The sequence below is a fragment of the Narcine bancroftii genome, chromosome 4, assembly GCF_036971445.1.
Source record: "Narcine bancroftii isolate sNarBan1 chromosome 4, sNarBan1.hap1, whole genome shotgun sequence".
NCBI classification, from domain to species: Eukaryota; Metazoa; Chordata; class Chondrichthyes; order Torpediniformes; family Narcinidae; genus Narcine; species Narcine bancroftii.
Genome location: NC_091472.1, coordinates 61,848,583 through 61,865,750, shown reverse-complemented (window position 1 = coordinate 61,865,750; position 17,168 = coordinate 61,848,583). Strand labels below are relative to the sequence as shown.

Below are 17,168 nucleotides of genomic sequence, written 5' to 3'. Positions count from 1 at the left end.
GGAGGGAAATAAATTGCCGATGTTTCATGTCAATTGAACGTTTAGTGGGTGGGGAAGGGGGTGGGAAGGCGGGAGGGAAGGGAGGGGGGGGGGAAAGGGGAGAAAATGACACTGTGTATCTTTAAGAGGGAAATGTTTATGTGTATTTTGGTCAATATGGTTCATAGTGTGAAAAATTTAAAAAAAAACTGATGAAAATTGGACATAATTCCATGTGTGCCTACCTCCTGACTCTTCAAATCCTTTCTGCTGTTTACATCTAACACATCACTTGTGATGGGAAATTCTCCATGAATGTGTATACAGCTAGATCCAGCCGCACTCAAGAAGCTCAGTTAAGATGATGAGCTGCTCATCTACTAGGTCATCCCTTCCCTTCACTATTGGTGCACAGTTTCTGAAGTGTCTGGATGTTCATAAGCTCTTTTCATCTTCAGTTCTCAAATTCATAGGTTCTGTGAACAATAAAACCTGTGAGTATTGTTTAATATAATTTTCTTCAAGTACCTCTCAGTCACAGAGCATCCAAGTGTGGATATTGATTACTTTTAATTTATTTTCATTGCATTGAGATACCACAGCCTCTGATGTAACTGCACTCTGAACGTTTCAATACAGACCAAAATCAGTTCAAAAATGATACTGAAGGATTATAAAGTCTGGACTTCTCTTTGACACTCAGACACTGTTCAGGAACATACAGACAGATGTGAACTTTGCAAAGATGGATTATCACTTCCTAGAACTTTCCCTCTATTCTTTTAAAGAAATATAGGATAGAAAATGTTAGAAACACTGGCATATCAAGCATAATCTATGATGGTCAAATCTTGCTCCACAGATACTCTTTGACATACTGAATATTTCTGATAGTTGCGACTTTTAAATCCTCTTTCTATATTTCTTTGCTTTTCAATATCTTAATCCATAACATATAAGCAGAAGAAGGTTTTTCAGTCTGTTGAGTTCACTCTGCCATTCAATCTGAGCTGATCCATTCTCCCACCCAGCACCATTCCCCTGCCTTTACCCCATAAACTTTGGTACACAAACCTATCCATCTCTGCCTTAAATATACCCAAGGACCTGGCTTCTGCAGCTGCCCATGGATGCAAATTCCAGAGGTTCACCACTCTCTGGCAAACGAAATCCCACCGCATCTGTTTTAAATTGGTGCCCTTCAATCCTGAAGTGGTATCTTCTTGTTCTAGACTCCTCTATCATGGGAAACAACTTTGCCACATCTACTCTGTCCAGCCCTTTCAACATTCAAACTGCTTCTATGAGGACCCCCCTCATTCTGAACCCAAGAATGCATTCTATCTTGTCCTGGAGATTTATCTACACCTAGACCTCTGAGCTTCCCAAGCACCTTCGCTCTGGTGAACTCACCTCTCTTCCCTGACATCCTGGAAAGTCTGGTATACTGCTAATGTCTTCCACATTGAAGGCTGATGCAAAATGCTTATTCAGTTCTACTGCCATCTCCTTGCCTCCCATTACAGTTTCTCCAGCGTCATTTTCTGCATCTACTGTTGCCTCTTTTACTCTTAATATGCTTTAAATAAGCTTTTAGCATCCTTTTTGATATTATTTGTTAGCCTCCTTTCAAAGTTCGTCTTTACCTTCCTCAGGTCCTTCTTAATTGCCTTTTATATACTTGTAAACATTTTCCAGTCCTCTATCTTCCACTAATTTTTGCTTCCTTCTCTGCCCTTCCTTCTAGTTTTAATTTGGCTTCACTTGTCACCCACAGTTGTGTTATTTTTCCATTCAAATATTTATTCCTTTTTGGAATATACAGTAACCTGTCCTGCACCTTCCTTGTTTCTTGCAGAAACTCCAGCCACCTGCTGATGATGTGAAACATGAAAGTCCGTCGACACTGTGATTGCAATAAAAAAACTAAAATGTTGGAGGAACTCAGCAGGTCTCACAGCCTCTATAAGAGGTAAAGATATATCAGCGATGGGTCATGCCTGAGCTCTTCTTCAAGGTATGTTTAAAAGACAGACAGGTGCCTAAATTAAAAGGCTGGAGATAAGGAAAGAGAAACCCAGGGGGAGGAGCACAGACCAAAAGAACAAGGATACTAATTGGATATAGCTTGAAGGACAGGAGAGGAAATGTAAGAATTGATTGAGGGAGGGAGTGGCTCTGTGAATCCAGAGCTGGAGGAAATACCATAAGATTATAACTTCATAAGAAGACAGAGAGGAAAGGAAAGAGAGAGACAGAACTAGAAAGAAGATATAGGGATAGAAAGGGGGTGTAGCTAACAGAAACTGGAGATGTCCATGTTAATGACATCCAGTGGAAAAGTTCCCACACAGAATATGAGGGCGTTGTTGCTCCAACTTGCAGGTACTCTCTGTCTGGCAATGCTTGAGATCGTGGACAGACACGTCAGCATGGGAATGGGATGCAGAATTGAAATGGTTTATCTTGCGGAGATCCCCACTATTGCGGCAGACAGAGCCGAGGTGCTTAAAGTGATCTCCCAGTTTGCCTCCAGTCTCTCTGAAGAGCGGAGTAGATGATGCCTGAAAATTCAAAAATGAAGTTTTGCTTCACTTGGGAGGACAGTTGGGGCCCCAAATGTTGGTAAAGGAAAAGGTGTGGGTGCAGGTGTAGCACTTGCTGCGGTCACAGGTGGAGGTGTCAAGGGGCCGATTGGTGGGAAGTAAGGATTGAAAGAGAGAGTCACAGAGGGAGCAGTCCCTGCAGAAGGTGGAGAGTGGAGGCAAGGGGAAGATGTTTTCTGGTATTGAGATCAAGTGGTAGGTGGAGGAAATGGCAGAGGATGATATGTTGGATATGGAGACTGGGGGGGTGGGGAATCCAGTCCTGATATCCATATCCTAAAAATGAAGCAACATTCAAAATATAATTTCAAAGAAGCCTGCAGAGTCTGAAACTTCTCAGTCAAGTCATTAGTAGAAAGTGTTAAAAATTGCTTTGTTTTTGGCTGACAGATCCATAACTCAAAATGCTTAATTTCTGTTCACAGCACAATGGTGCTTAGCCAAAGGGGGATTTGCATTGGTGTAATAAATTGACCTGTTCTGAAGAGGGAAGAGGAATACGCCTTCCATGGTAATAACCTTACTTGGGGATTGATGCCACAAATCTTTAGATCCCACAAAGATATAAAGACTGGTTTGTAATATCTCCTGATGACTCCAGCAGTGGCAATGCTGGAAGGACCTGGAAGCTCTGATTTGGAGGGATCTCTTAAAGCAATGTCCTGATCATCTTTGGAATAAATTAGCAGCATAACTTTGATTGTTTACCCTCTGGATGCAGAAAACCATACAAACAAAGATCTTATATTTGATGTTTCATTCAGATTGCTCATTCACATGGGAGATTTGTAAAACACAATGGATTAGATCAAATTTAAAAGCTCCTTTGATTGAATCTCCCAAATTTCTGACCAAGAAGGTTAAAGGGAGCACAGGCATGGTAATTCTAGTTGCTGGTTTTCCTCCAAATAGGACACACTCAGTCTTGGCAATGTATTGTTATTCCTTTTTCGTAAATTATTCAAAATCCTGGTATTTCCCACCAACAGCACAGGGCGAGCAGTTTTATCACATGAAGAGCAGCATTTCTTTTCATCAGTATTCACTCAGGAAACAGGCACAGAGTCGTAGGAAGTAAGGAAAACAAGCAGTGAGGTCATGGAACCTATACAGATTAAAGGAGGAAGTGCTTGCCATCTTAAATCAAATAAAGGTGGATAAATCCCTAGGGCCTGAAAAGATATTCCTTTGGACCTTGAGGGAGCTGGCAGAAATATTTAAAATGTCCTTAGAATCATAGAACATTGCAGCACAGAAACAAGCCTCTTTGGGCCTTCTAAAATGTGCCAAACCACTTTTGTTTTGCTTAGTCCCACTGACCTGCACCAGTCCATTGCCCCCTATACCTCTCCAATCCATGAACCTGTCACAATTTTTCTTAAATGTTAAAATTGAGCCTGCATTCACCACTTCAGCTGGAAGCTCATTCCACACTATCCGGATGAAGAAGTTCTCCCTTATGTTCCCCCTAAACTTTACCCTTTTCACTCTTAATCTATGTCATCTGGTTTGTATCTCATCTGCCATCATTGTAAAAAGTCTATCTACATTTACTCGTCTATCCCCTCATAATTTTAAATACCTCTATCAAATCTCCCCTCATTCCTCTACACTCCAGGGAATTTAGACATGGATGGGAGAGGTGTGGAGAGCTCTGAATGTTTCAGATCAGTGGGACTACAGAAAAAAATGGTTCAGCACAGACTAGAAGGGCCAAAAGGCCCTGTTTCTGTGCTGTAGTGTAAATAAAAATAAATAAATAAAGCTCAAGTTCACTTCTACCTCCTCAAATTAGAAAATGGACATAAATGTTGGCGTTGCCAGCAACATCCACTTTATGACATATATTTCTCTATGATGGGGGTGGGGGCAAAGTAAGATTGAAGAAAATATAAATTATGGAAGAAAATATGATTCTTACCAAAACAAAAGGGCAGATGTAATCTTATGATTGATAGACCAGTTGGTTTTACATCAGCAATACTAGAAACATTGACAAAATAAATGTAGTGATAAATCTGGAACTTGGAAGAAAATAATACAAATGGATTTTCAAGAGGAATATCATGTTTACCCAAGGTTATATATTTTGTTTAAAACATAATAAAAAAAAGTGAACTGAGGCATGATCTACCCTGACTTTCAGGAGGAGATCTATCAGTTGCCTCAAAACAGTTTCACAACAATGAGCAGCTGTGCCGAATCAGGGGTCCAAGCAGGTGAATGGATTATAATGTCGGAACAATTCTCAAAATAGAGGAGAATATTAAAGAACGGTTTCTGATACAGTCAGTCCTTGAATGATATTGTTTCGTTCAACATCATTTTGTTAAAATATTGATGAGAAAAAAAATTAAATAAAAAATAGAACACTGTAGCGTACACGCTATGCGAGTGTGGAGAAGAACAACACTCACACCAAAGCCTTGAAAACAAGACTAGCTTATCGCTCTGGCCCCAGGCACTGACATCAGGGCCCCGTGTAATCGGAGTGCTGTCCTGGGATTGGCCATCATTCCCATCATAGTTCCCCATCTTCCCGCCATGCGGGAGGTCACCTGGGCCGATGGCCAGTGGCAGCCCCAGCTCTGCGTGATTGCTGCATTCATCGGCCATTTTGTGGGCCAGACTCTGTCTCTGTGCATATGTGCTGCTGCATGAGCTCCCCCCCTAACTGGCAACCAGACCATTGTCCATAGCCTTAGATGACCTGGCCCTGCATTGTTGGGGAGGAGTGGAGACCGGTTCATTACAGTCCAGATATGCCGGTTTCAGGTGGTCAACAGTAAAAGTCTCCTCCTTATCGCCAATGATGAGGATGAAGATGGAGCCGTTGTCCCTGATGACCCTGTAGGGCCCCTCGTACGATCAATGTAGGAGCATCCTGTGTACGCCCCTTCTCATAAATATGTACTGATAAATCTTTAAGTCCCTGGGGGTGTTAAGATTGGGCTGGCCATGTGGTGGGGGTTGCCGTGGGACCAGGGGCCTCAGTTTTCACTGCAAGTTCTCAAAGGTTGCTGTGGGGTCTTCCAAGCATTTATCGGGGCTGAGGAACTCCCCCAGAATGATTAAAGGTGTGCGTAGACCATTTCCACTGCAGAGGCATTGATGTCCTCCTTCAGCGCGGTACTAATCCCTAGAAGGACCCAAGGCAGTTCACCCACCCAGTTGGGACCCTTTGAGCCAGGCCTTCAAGGCTGCCCTGTGGAGCATGTGAAATTGCTCCACCAACCCATTGGTCTGAGGGTGATACGCCATGGTGTGGTAGAACTGCGTCCCCAAGAAGTTAGCCAGCGCTGCCCAGAGGTGAATTGTGCCCCCCCTGTCCGAAGTTAGGTGCTCTAGGACCCTGAATCTGGACATTCACATGTCAATGAGTGTCCTGCCAAAGGTTTCCGTATGGTATCAGCCAGTGGGACTGCCTCAGGCCACCTCATGGAGCGAGAACTGGTAACAGTCCAACTATGTCAATATGTACGTGGCTGAACCTGCACCATGTGTGGGCACTCTCGTGTGAACTTGCACTTTGGAGAACTGGGAGTTCATGCAGGTCTTGGCCCACTGGCTGACCTGCTTGCAGAGGCCATTCCAGATAAAGCTACTAGCCACCATTTTGACCGTGGCTCGGATTGTGGAATGCTCCAGGTTGTGGATGACGTCGAAAACCTGGCACTTCCATGCAGCTGGAATAATGGGGTGAGGACTGCTGGAAGATATGTTGCACAGTAGTGTCAGGTTACCTGGGCTGACGGGGACATCATCCAGCCTGAGACCAGAGACGGTTGTCCTATACATGGGGATCTCAGGATCCTGCTGCTATGTTTTGGCGATGGCGACAGAGACGACCCCCTGGGATAGGGTGTGGACCAACTCCATTGCGGGGCATGACCGACCATCGGCTGCCACGTTGCTTTTCCCCACAATGTGCTTTATGTCCGTGGTAAATTCAGACATGTAGGACAAGTGTCCCTGATGTCGGGCTGATGACAGGTCTGATATGTTATAGAAGGTGAAGGCCAGTGGCTTGTGATCGGTGAAGTCCTTGAATTGCTGACCTTCCAAAAAGTAATGGAAATGTACAGCGCCAATAGCTCTCGGTCAAAAGCCCTGTATTTGAGCTCTAGAGGGGCAAATGTCCCTGTTGAAAAAGGCCAGGGGATGCAACTGGCCTTCAATGAGCTGTTCCAGCACACCTTCCACCGCTCTGCTGGAACAGCTATCAGGGCGGTAGGTGGCGTTGGCCAGTGCATCTTTGGCATTCTGGAACGCTCTCGAAAACTTATCGTCCCAGGTAATGTCCTTTGATTTGCCCACCATGAGTATGAAATGGGGTGCATGATGTGGGCTGCTGCCAGTATGAATCTGTGGTAAAAGTTTAAAATTCCGGTGAATTCCTCTAGCCCCTTGACTGTGTGTGGCTTGGCAAAATGCAAGAGTGCCTTGATCTTTTCGGGGAGGGGTGTAGTCCGATTTCTGTTTGTCCTGTGCCCCAAGAAGTTAAAGGTGTCCAGGCCGAATTGGCACTTTACGGGGTTAATCGTGAGCCCGAACTCACTCAACTGGGTACACAATTGTCTTAGGTGGGCGGCGTGGTCTTTACAGCTGTGGCAAGTGATGAGGATATTGTCTAAATGGGAGGTCCAAGCCCACTGTGTCTATCAGCCTCTAGAAAGTTTGTGCCATGTTATTTTGACCAAAGAGCATGCGGAGGAATTCATACATGACAATAGGGGGTTATAATTGATGTCTTGGGGATGTCCTGGGGGTGAACTAGAATTTGGTGGTACCCCCAGATGAGGTCCACATTGGAAAACACCTGTGCCCCATGCAGGTTGGTGGTGAAGTCCTGGATGTGGGGCATAGGGTATCTGTCAGGCGTGGTGGCCTCATTGAGGCGACGGTAGTGATAACATGGCCTCCAATCCCCCGCTGCTTTGGGCACCATCTGGAGGGGGGAGACCCAGGGACTGTCAGAATGCTGCACAATCCTTAGTTCCACAATTTTCTTAAACTCCTTCTTTGCTAGGCTGAGCTTTTCAGGAGGGAGTCAGTGTGCCCTGGCACAGAGCAGGGGTCCTTGGTCAGAATGTGGTGTCTTACCCTATGCTTTGGCTTGGCTGTGAAGAACTGTGGTACCAATATCGAAGGGCATTCTACCAGGATGTGGGAAAATTAATTGTCCGAGAGTGTTATAGAGCCAGATGGGGAGGCGGGTACCTTGGCTTCCCCCAGAGGTAGAATCTGTAAATCCCTTGAGGTCGACAAGCAAGCAGTGGACACGAAGGAAGTTGGCCCCCAGAAGCAGTTGCATCACTGCCGTGAGGGTGAAAGTCTATATAAAGCTGCTGTTGCCAAACCGAAGAAGGGGAATGGTGCGGGTACTAAAAGTCTAAATGGAGGAGCTGTTGGCTGCCCTCAGTGCTGGGCCCTGTTTGACGTTGAAGGGGTCAAGGCCTGCGTGGGGTAGGGTGCTTATCTCGGTGCCAGTGTCGACCAGGAAACACCTGCCCAACAAGGAGTCCCAGACGTACAGAAGACTATCACGTGGGCCATCCACTGCAGCCATCAACGACGGTTGGCAGGGCATTTCCTAGAAACCTACAGGGTGGGCGGCTTCGACAGGCCTTCACACCCCATCATTGATGATAGTAGCAGAACTGTCCCAGGGTATTAACTTGTCTCTCTGCTGGTCTTGGTCTTGCAGGCAGCCATTTGTAGGGTTTGCTGATGTGATCTACAATGGTGCCTGTGTCTTTCTTAATTCTCCAGAGCATGTCTGCCCGGGCAGCGACCTTCTGAGGGTTGCTGAAGTGCTTGTCCGTGAGCAAGAGTCGTATATCCTCGGGCAGCTGCTCCAGAAAGATCTGCTCGGTTAAAACAAACATTATGCACATTAGGGCAGACAGGGCCCTGTCTCCAATCCATCCACATGCAGCAATCGGTGACACACTTGTGCTGGAAGAGCCCAGAAGTGCGGGTTAACAGCTCTTTGAGGGCTGCATATTTTCCTTGCTCTTGAGGCTGCCGAAGGAAATCTACGACCCTTGCCACTGTGTCCTTATCGAGAGCGTTCACAACGTGGAAGTAGCAAGTGTCAGTGATGTGTTGAAGCTGGAACTGAGCCTCAGCCTGCTTGAACCGCACGTGTGACTGTGACACCCAAAACTTTAGGAGCCTGAGGTAGACCACATGGATGGTCGCTGGCTCAGATTGATCCAACATCTTCGGGTCCAACTGCCTCACTACACAGGCATGGAGAAGAACGACACACACACATACCAAATCCTTGGAATCAAGACTGGCTTATTACTCTGGCCGTTGCACTTATATGGTCCTTAGGTATGTATGTCAGGGCCCTGCATCCTCGAAGTGCTGGCCTGGAATTGGCCAGTGTTCCTGCCATAGTTCCCCATCTTACCCCCGTGCGGGAAGTCACCTGGGATGATGGCTGGTGTCACCCCAGGTCCACGCAGTCATCTTGTTTGTTGGCCATTTTGTAGGCCAGTCCGTGGGCTGCTAAAATATTGCAGCAATTTAATATGATATAAAATTGGTTTCATTTAATGTCCTTTCACTTAAAGTAGCACTTTCCAATAATGTATCAACAATGTTAAGTGAGGACGTTCAGTAGCCACAAGGAAATACCCTACATAAATGTTTCACAATGTGAATGAATAATTTTGAAAATAAATTGTATGTATGATGTTCACATTTGCTATCATTTTCTTGGACATTCTCTCCAGATCAAATTCTCATTCAGAAAATTAAGTCTATCGTGGTATTTAAAGCATTCCTCTCTATTCCATTCCCCTACTTATTTTCCTATAAACTCTTTCCTCTCACAAATCTCCCATCTTCACCCCTTGACTCTCTTATCACCCTGTCTTCTTTCTTCTTTCTTTGGCTTGGCTTCGCGGACGAAGATTTATGGAGGGGGTAAAAAGTCCACGTCAGCTGCATGCTCGTTTGTGGCTGACAAGTCCGATGCGGGACAGGCAGACACGATTGCAGCGGTTGCAGGGGAAAATTGGTTGGTTGGGGTTGGGTGTTGGGTTTTTCCTCCTTTGCCTTTTGTCAGTGAGGTGGGCTCTGCGGTCTTCTTCAAAGGAGGTTGCTGCCCGCCAAACTGTGAGGCGCCAAGATGCACGGTTTGAGGCGTTATCAGCCCACTGGCGGTGGTCAATGTGGCAGGCACCAAGAGATTTCTTTAGGCAGTCCTTGTACCTTTTCTTTGGTGCACCTCTGTCACGGTGGCCAGTGGAGAGCTCGCCATATAACACGATCTTGGGAAGGCGATGGTCCTCCATTCTGGAGACGTGACCCATTCAGCGCAGCTGGATCTTCAGCAGCGTGGACTCGATGCTGTTGACCTCTGCCATCTCGAGTACTTCGACGTTAGGGATGTAAGCGCTCCAATGGATGTTGAGGATGGAGCGGAGACAACGCTGGTGGAAGCGTTCTAGGAGCCGTAGGTGGTGCCGGTAGAGGACCCATGATTCGGAGCCGAACAGGAGTGTGGGTATGACAACGGCTCTGTATACGCTTATCTTTGTGAGGTTTTTCAGTTGGTTGTTTTTCCAGACTCTTTTGTGTAGTCTTCCAAAGGCGCTATTTGCCTTGGCGAGTCTGTTGTCTATCTCATTGTCGATCCTTGCATCTGATGAAATGGTGCAGCCGAGATAGGTAAACTGGTTGACCGTTTTGAGTTTTGTGTGCCCGATGGAGATGTGGGGGGGCTGGTAATCATGGTGGGGAGCTGGCTGTAACACTCAGGTAATTTACAATTGCCATTTAACTGACAAGCATGTGTTTGGGATGTGAGATTTTGAATGAAATCAGAGTTGACAGGAAAAAAAATACAGAGAGAATGTGCAAACGCCATCAAGGTCAGGATTGAACTCAGGTTGCTGGAGTAATTTACCAGCTGTGCTGCTTGTCACCGTCCCACCCACTTTCTCCTGTTTTTGCTCCTGTTTTGTGCATTCTGAAGTGGCTAAATGAGAGCCAGGTGGGAAAGGCAGGCCCTTTTATATATGGGCCAGTTTGTGAGGTAGTGCATGCCTTCTGCTATTTAAATGCATCACCTCTGGGGTCTCAGAGGCAGATTCTGAGCTTCTGAGCCTTGATGAAGCGAAACTTCAGTTAAAGATTTGCAATCCCACCTCCCAGGCCCAGTGAGAGTTGGGGAGTTGCAATTGTAACCATAGTGAAGGGAGCTACTACAATGCAGCCTCCCTGCTGTATACTACAGAGAAGCAGCAGGGTCTCCTCTGTCTTAGAGTGAAATTCAGTTCATGGAAGTTAATTTTGACATAGCAATTTAGGATAGCGGAATAATGGAACAATGTTGGAAGTTTAGGGACACCTCTCTGACTAGATGTGCAAATGAAAGGGGTTTAATTTTACAACAAGAGACATACTTTTTCTTTATAAAAAGCACACATTAATTTAATTTTGAAATGTATCTAATTTTTCTTCAATAAATCTTGAAACATTTCCCATCAGTATCTGGTTTTTATGGGAAAGCCCACTAAAACATTTGATAAACTATTAATCCTAAACTGTCATGGGTTTACTTTTGTTTTGGGAGAAATTAGATTTAAAAGTCTGCTCTATCTTTTTATGATGTTCCCCAGAAGAATTTTTCTGACACTGAGATATGAATATGAGGAAATATGCAACAGTATGTTGGGTGTCTCTGGCAAGCAACGAGAGATTAAGCAAAGCTTGCTTTGTTACGCAGCAGCTTGGTTGAGTTTGTTCTGGATATGCCTGATTGCCCTCAGTGAAATGCACCATCAGATGCAGCTGCTGCTTTTTGGAAGCAGGTCTCTCAGGGAAATGATTTCTTCCCTTTGGTATGCAGAACAAACTTGCAAAACTTCTTTGCTTTGTTACGCATGATGAGTGCTGAGGAAATCCATCTTGGTTGATTCCAAGCTGTTAACTCATCTATTTTGCAACTTCTGCACTTTAGGTGCTATGCCTCTGTGTTACTTGGGAGACTTCTTAAATAACTAGAGATGCAAGATTTAAATAACAAAAGAGACTTTACTTATTGATGCCTTTTACCATCTCAGGAACTGTTCACACACGCAAACACACACACACACACACACACACACACACACACACACACACACACACACACACACACACACACACACACACACACACACACACACACACATATAGATAGATAGATCTATATATATATATATATCTCTCAATATATATATGCCCCACCTCTATAGTTACAGTGAGAAGGGTGTATTCTGACACAATTACACAATAGTTCACATTATCCTGACTATAGAACATTAGGCATTGTGAGATGTTAGAGCCTCACAATCCTCCCCTATCCCCTCCATGCAAGCTTCTCAGTTGCAAAACATTACCAAACCTCAAAGAAGAACAAAATTAATGCATCAGAAGGAGCCACATTGGACAGAGAAACAGACCACAAGATACTCAAAGACAAATACTAACTCTAGTCAGCACTCTAGCATTCCCATGTATAAAGTCCCACCAAGTTGGGGATTGTCACACATGCATGTGCAAATATCAACATCCTCAAGTTCAACTTAAAGTTTATTACCATCTAATTGTTCAAGAACAACTTGACAAAACAGTATTCTCTGGTATTTGGTGAAAAAACATGCAAACACATATCCAGATACAGCACACAAATAGGCAAATGATACATATGCAGCACATTTATGAAAATAAATAAATATAGTTAAATAAATAATAGTGTCAAAGGGTTTATATGACCAGTTCATTCAGTTGTTAAACATTCTCACAACCTGTGGGAAGAAGCTGTTTCTCAGCCTGATGGTTCAGGCTCTGATACTCCTGTATCTTTTTCCCAACAGGATTACCTGAAAGATGTTGTGTGCAGGGTGGTAGGGGTCCTTCATGATTTTGTAAGCCCTCTTTAAACAATGATCCAGGTAGTGGATTGATAGTGGGAGGTGAGGGAGGAAGACCCCAGTGATCCTCTTTGCTGCTCTTATGGTCCTGTGGATTGACATCTGATCAAATACTCCACAGCAACTATACCACACTGATATACAACCAGCCAGCATGCTCTCAGTAGAGCTTGTTGACATTGTGAGAGATGGGAAAATTGATCTAAAATTATGAACATGGAAGAAACTAAAGTTCATCAGTAAAATGGCTGAAACCAGTTCAAACAGGATAAGTTTGGGGCTTAGGATGCAGGAAAGCAGAGTCAGCACGATTAACATAAGAATCTTCTATCCTTTGTGACAAGACCATAGGACTAAGATAAGGAATGGTAAGGTACAATAGAATGTAGGAAGTTGAGGTAGTCTGGATCAGATAAGGGTCTCCTAGCCCTGGACAGAAGTACCAAGTCATACATTTCTAATTAGCTAACCATACACAGATTTATACATATGAAATTAGCCAACCCTAGATAGAATGAGTCAACTCTGCATATTAAGAGACTGTAGCCCAGAGAATCAGGAAGGTGTGAATAAGGACAATGACATGATGGGGCACCCACAGGATACCCCCTGGTCCTCCAAGTGTACTGAAACTGCACGTAGGCAGGAAGAATTACCTATGCCAAACCCATCCAGGGGGCAGAAGAATGTAAGGGGGAGGGCATTCTGATACTGAAATTGACTGTATAAAAGTTGGGTGAGCCCCAGTATGTGTGTGTATTCCCAGGGTAAGGGGAAGCACCCAACTTTGCATTGTTGTAGTAATAAATGTTCTTTGTTCTCAATTTTTGTCTCGAGCAATTTCTTTAAAGGTACTTTAATTCCTAACAAATGGGGGCTCGTCCGGGATCACACTCCCTCCACTGACAGAGTGCCCCGACGACGAGAGTAGGTGCACCCCGGCTGATTCAGCTGGACTCACGGGCGACGGGTGGCTGGTCAGTGGAAGAAGCGAGTGATATCCGAGAAGAGGCATTGAGAACAAACGGCGGAAGGACGCGCGCTAGAGCAGTACTGCCAGAACTCGGTAAGAGTATTTTACTTGTTCCTAAGTATGGGAATAGCGGGCAGTAGAGATGAGAGTCCTGACACAGGACGTGACCACCAGATAGCTACGTACAGCCCGCTTGGGATGATGTTATCTGAGTGGGGCACAGGAAAGACCCGCGGTAAAGACAAACTGACGACGGTCAGGTATTGTTGTAATGAATGGGTGGGATACCCGGTTAAAGGGAGCTCCGTGTACTGGCCAAAATTCGGATCCGAGGATGAATGGATGTGTGAAGCTTTGAACTTATGGCTCTATCAAAACCAGAAAGACAATGTTGAGAGCAGGGAATATGCAGCCTGCTGGCTCAAGGGATCCATTGAACAGCTGGTTTTGAATGAGAAAGAATCCAGAGATAAGAGAGAGGAGGAACCTCTTGTCCCTGAATCACAGGGTTGGGATGTGTTACATTCCCTCCCTCCACCCTATGTTCCTCCTATGCCGGCTCCTATCTTTCCTTCCCCTCCTATGACCTACCCTTCTGCACCTTCCCCACCTCCCCCACCACTAGAGAAGAGAGAAGAGAGCAGGAGTGGTATGATAACTTGCTCACAAAGCACTCGATTACCACCTCTGTTGGCAGGAGAGAGAGGTAACTTTAATTCAGAACAGCGTGAGACTCTTCAGGAAGAAGGCAGAACCCTTTGATTCATTTCCCAGGGAGCAGGAACCCAGACCTAATAAGCCAGAAACCAATTGGATGAGACCACTGCGGGAAGTTCCCATGAGAGAGGGTCTCGGTTTCGTAAATGTGCCCCTGACCAGTACTGAAGTGTGTAACTTTAAGAAAGAACTGACCTCCCTGATAGAAGATCCCCACGGATGTGCCGAACAGTTAGACCAATTTTTGGGACCAAATATATATACAATATGGGGGTCTCGACATAGAATCCCCAGCAGGGGAACAATTGGTACTAACAGGTTTTGTTACCAACTCAGCCCCAGACATTAAGAGAAAATTACAAAAGACAGAAAATTGGCATGAGCAGGGAATAACCCAGCTTCTACAGATCACACAAAAAGCATTTGTCCAGACATCTGAGGATAAGCAGAAAGCAAAGGCTAACATTTTGATGCAAGCAGTTAAAGGAATAGTAGATGAGTAACATGAAAAAAAAAGGCAGGGACTGTGTGCCAGCTCCTGAATGTTGGGAGAAGTGCAGGGAGTGGGAGAGTAGAGACCAGAGATAATTTCATAAATCACGACTTCCCACTTCAGTCACTGACCAATATTGATTAAAATTCATGCTAAAAATTAAATGTCATAAATGATCGTTTTTCAATACTGTAGAATTAGCGAATTTAACTACCAGTTAATTCCAATTTATGAAATAAATTGTATTTAAAAGTGATTTTGCACAGGGAGTACCTGAGAGTTGAGTGATGTTATAACATTTGCAGGGAGAAATGTTTGCGCAAATAGGGTGAGTTCTATACATCTTAACTTTAAGTGTATGTGAGATAAAGAAAGGATCTGATGTGTAAAGTGGCTGGATCAGCCAGTTGAAGGGGGAGTGTGCATGTCCCTTTAAGTGCACTGTGGCACTTGAAATTGAGGCTTCAGGCTCTTGTCTTGCAGTTAGAGGTATGGAGCCCTATCAACACATTTAATACATTTCTTCTACACATTCAGCAGTCAAGGTCCGTGAGTTTAAAGATCACCCACCTCTGGAGAATAAAGATACCTCTGGGGATTCCTATGGGGATTCCTATAAGTTTAATCATTCATTTCTCTGGTGCATTTTCCTCTGGAGTGAAATTAATGCCTCAGCACAATTTCTCTGTATTGCCGCTGTTATTTAATTCATGATAACTTTCCCCCATTCATCAGGTTTATATTTAAATCCGGTAGTGCGGAAGTTACATTGTAAATAATCACGGAGGTAAATCCTGCGCAACTGGATTCAGCTTAATGGAGAAATAAACCTGCGAACTGGTCTATGGTGGTGTGTGAGTACTGCAATAGGTGGAATATGATTTAAATTGGTGGCATTGTTCAGAACAATTGGGTGCATAAGAATAATAATATCATTAAGAACTCACAGATCTTGTACCAGATGCTATTCAGTACATCTTGACTTAAGGACTGGAGAAATTGGCATGTTAGAATGAGATTGGCATGGTACCAATATTTCTTGATTCAATAATGACTCCACAAGCTCCAGGATTCATGCAGCAGAACTTTTAAGTGGAATATAATAGAAACTAGCCTGTACTTAAATTATTGTGTGTGCAATCTTCATAAGAACATCTTTTAACTTTTTTTTGGTGCCTGTTTTACAGACTGTTTTAAATAAGGCCAGCTCCTGTGAGCTGTGGCACAAGGCATTTTACTTAAGGCAGAACTAAAGGTTGAATATGTTTCAAGTTCTCTTGCAGGGGCTCTTGTGCTGCAATGTCTGTTATGTACTCACTCTAACAAATTGGAGGGTTGTGCCCCATACAGACAAGCAGCTCCAACTGCATTTTAATAAGGTCTAACATATTCAAAACCCATGCAAATATGGTTTGTGTTTCATTTTACAATTTTTACACTAACACAAAGGAAAGTCAGATTGTTACAAAGTGCCGTAATTTAACATTTTTTTTCGTTTCTTTAATGGTTTATTCAGTTATTGTTGTATTTTACTTGTCTTTTGATTATTCAGTTATTGTTGTATTTTATTGCAGTTTTCAATGAGCTTGACATTTATTGTGGTTTTATTCAGTTCTTATTGTATTTTATTGCAGTTTTCAATGAGCTTTACATTTATTGTGTTTTATTCAGTTCTTATTGTATTTTATTGCAGTTTTCAATGAGCTTTACATTTATTGTGTTTTATTCAGTTCTTATTGTATTTTATTGCAGTTTTCAATGAGCTTTACATTTATTGTGCTTTATTCAGTTCTTATTGTATTTTAATGCTGTTTTTAATGAGCTTTACATGTATTGTTCATTGTTGTTTACTAATTTCTTTGGAATATTGTTCGTTAATGTTTTAAGTCCCCCTGGAATAGGGGCAGCAGAGGTTACAATTGTGCTCCTTTAGAATGTAGACAGGGCATAGATTTAATGTATAGTCATAATGGGATATAGGGGATCCCAATACGGACCAGGGGAATTAAACAGCTTTAGTGGAGTACATCTAATTTGTATCATAGCCTACACAGGTATTAAAGACAGGAGTTTTGAAGCGATAGCACAAAGGACATGGTGGGACAAAGACAGACAGAATGGTAGTCAGGATTGTACATGTAACAGAGAGAGAGAGTTAATACATATGCTAATATACACAGACAGGCTGCAACTCACAAGTTCAATGATACATATGCTAATGTTAGCAGACAAGCTGCAACACACAGTTAAATCACAAGAAACAATCCCCCCCCAGCTTGGTCACTTTTCATCACCCCATGAAAGGGAGCACCAGTTTCCAACAACGTGAGCTGCTTGACACTTTAATATCAGGCTCCAAACAGCCTTTGGAGATCGGTGGCCCTAGGGTTCGGGGCTGAAGAGGACATCAGATACGAGCCACAATCAAACGGAACCGCCTGACTACTGCTACTCGTTCGCTGCTG

The 17,168-nt window shown here is 43.9% G+C and overlaps 1 long non-coding RNA gene across 1 annotated transcript in view; it reads right to left on the bottom strand.

Moving 5' to 3' along the window:
- Positions 1 to 355: 355 nt before the first annotated feature.
- The window catches only part of LOC138760614 (uncharacterized), a 143,202-nt gene continuing 126,389 nt past the window's right edge, over positions 356 to 17,168 (bottom strand). Inside the window, exon 3 of the long non-coding RNA XR_011355749.1 lies at positions 356 to 455. This is a non-coding gene — a long non-coding RNA (uncharacterized lncRNA). The remainder of the gene's footprint in view (positions 456 to 17,168) is intronic.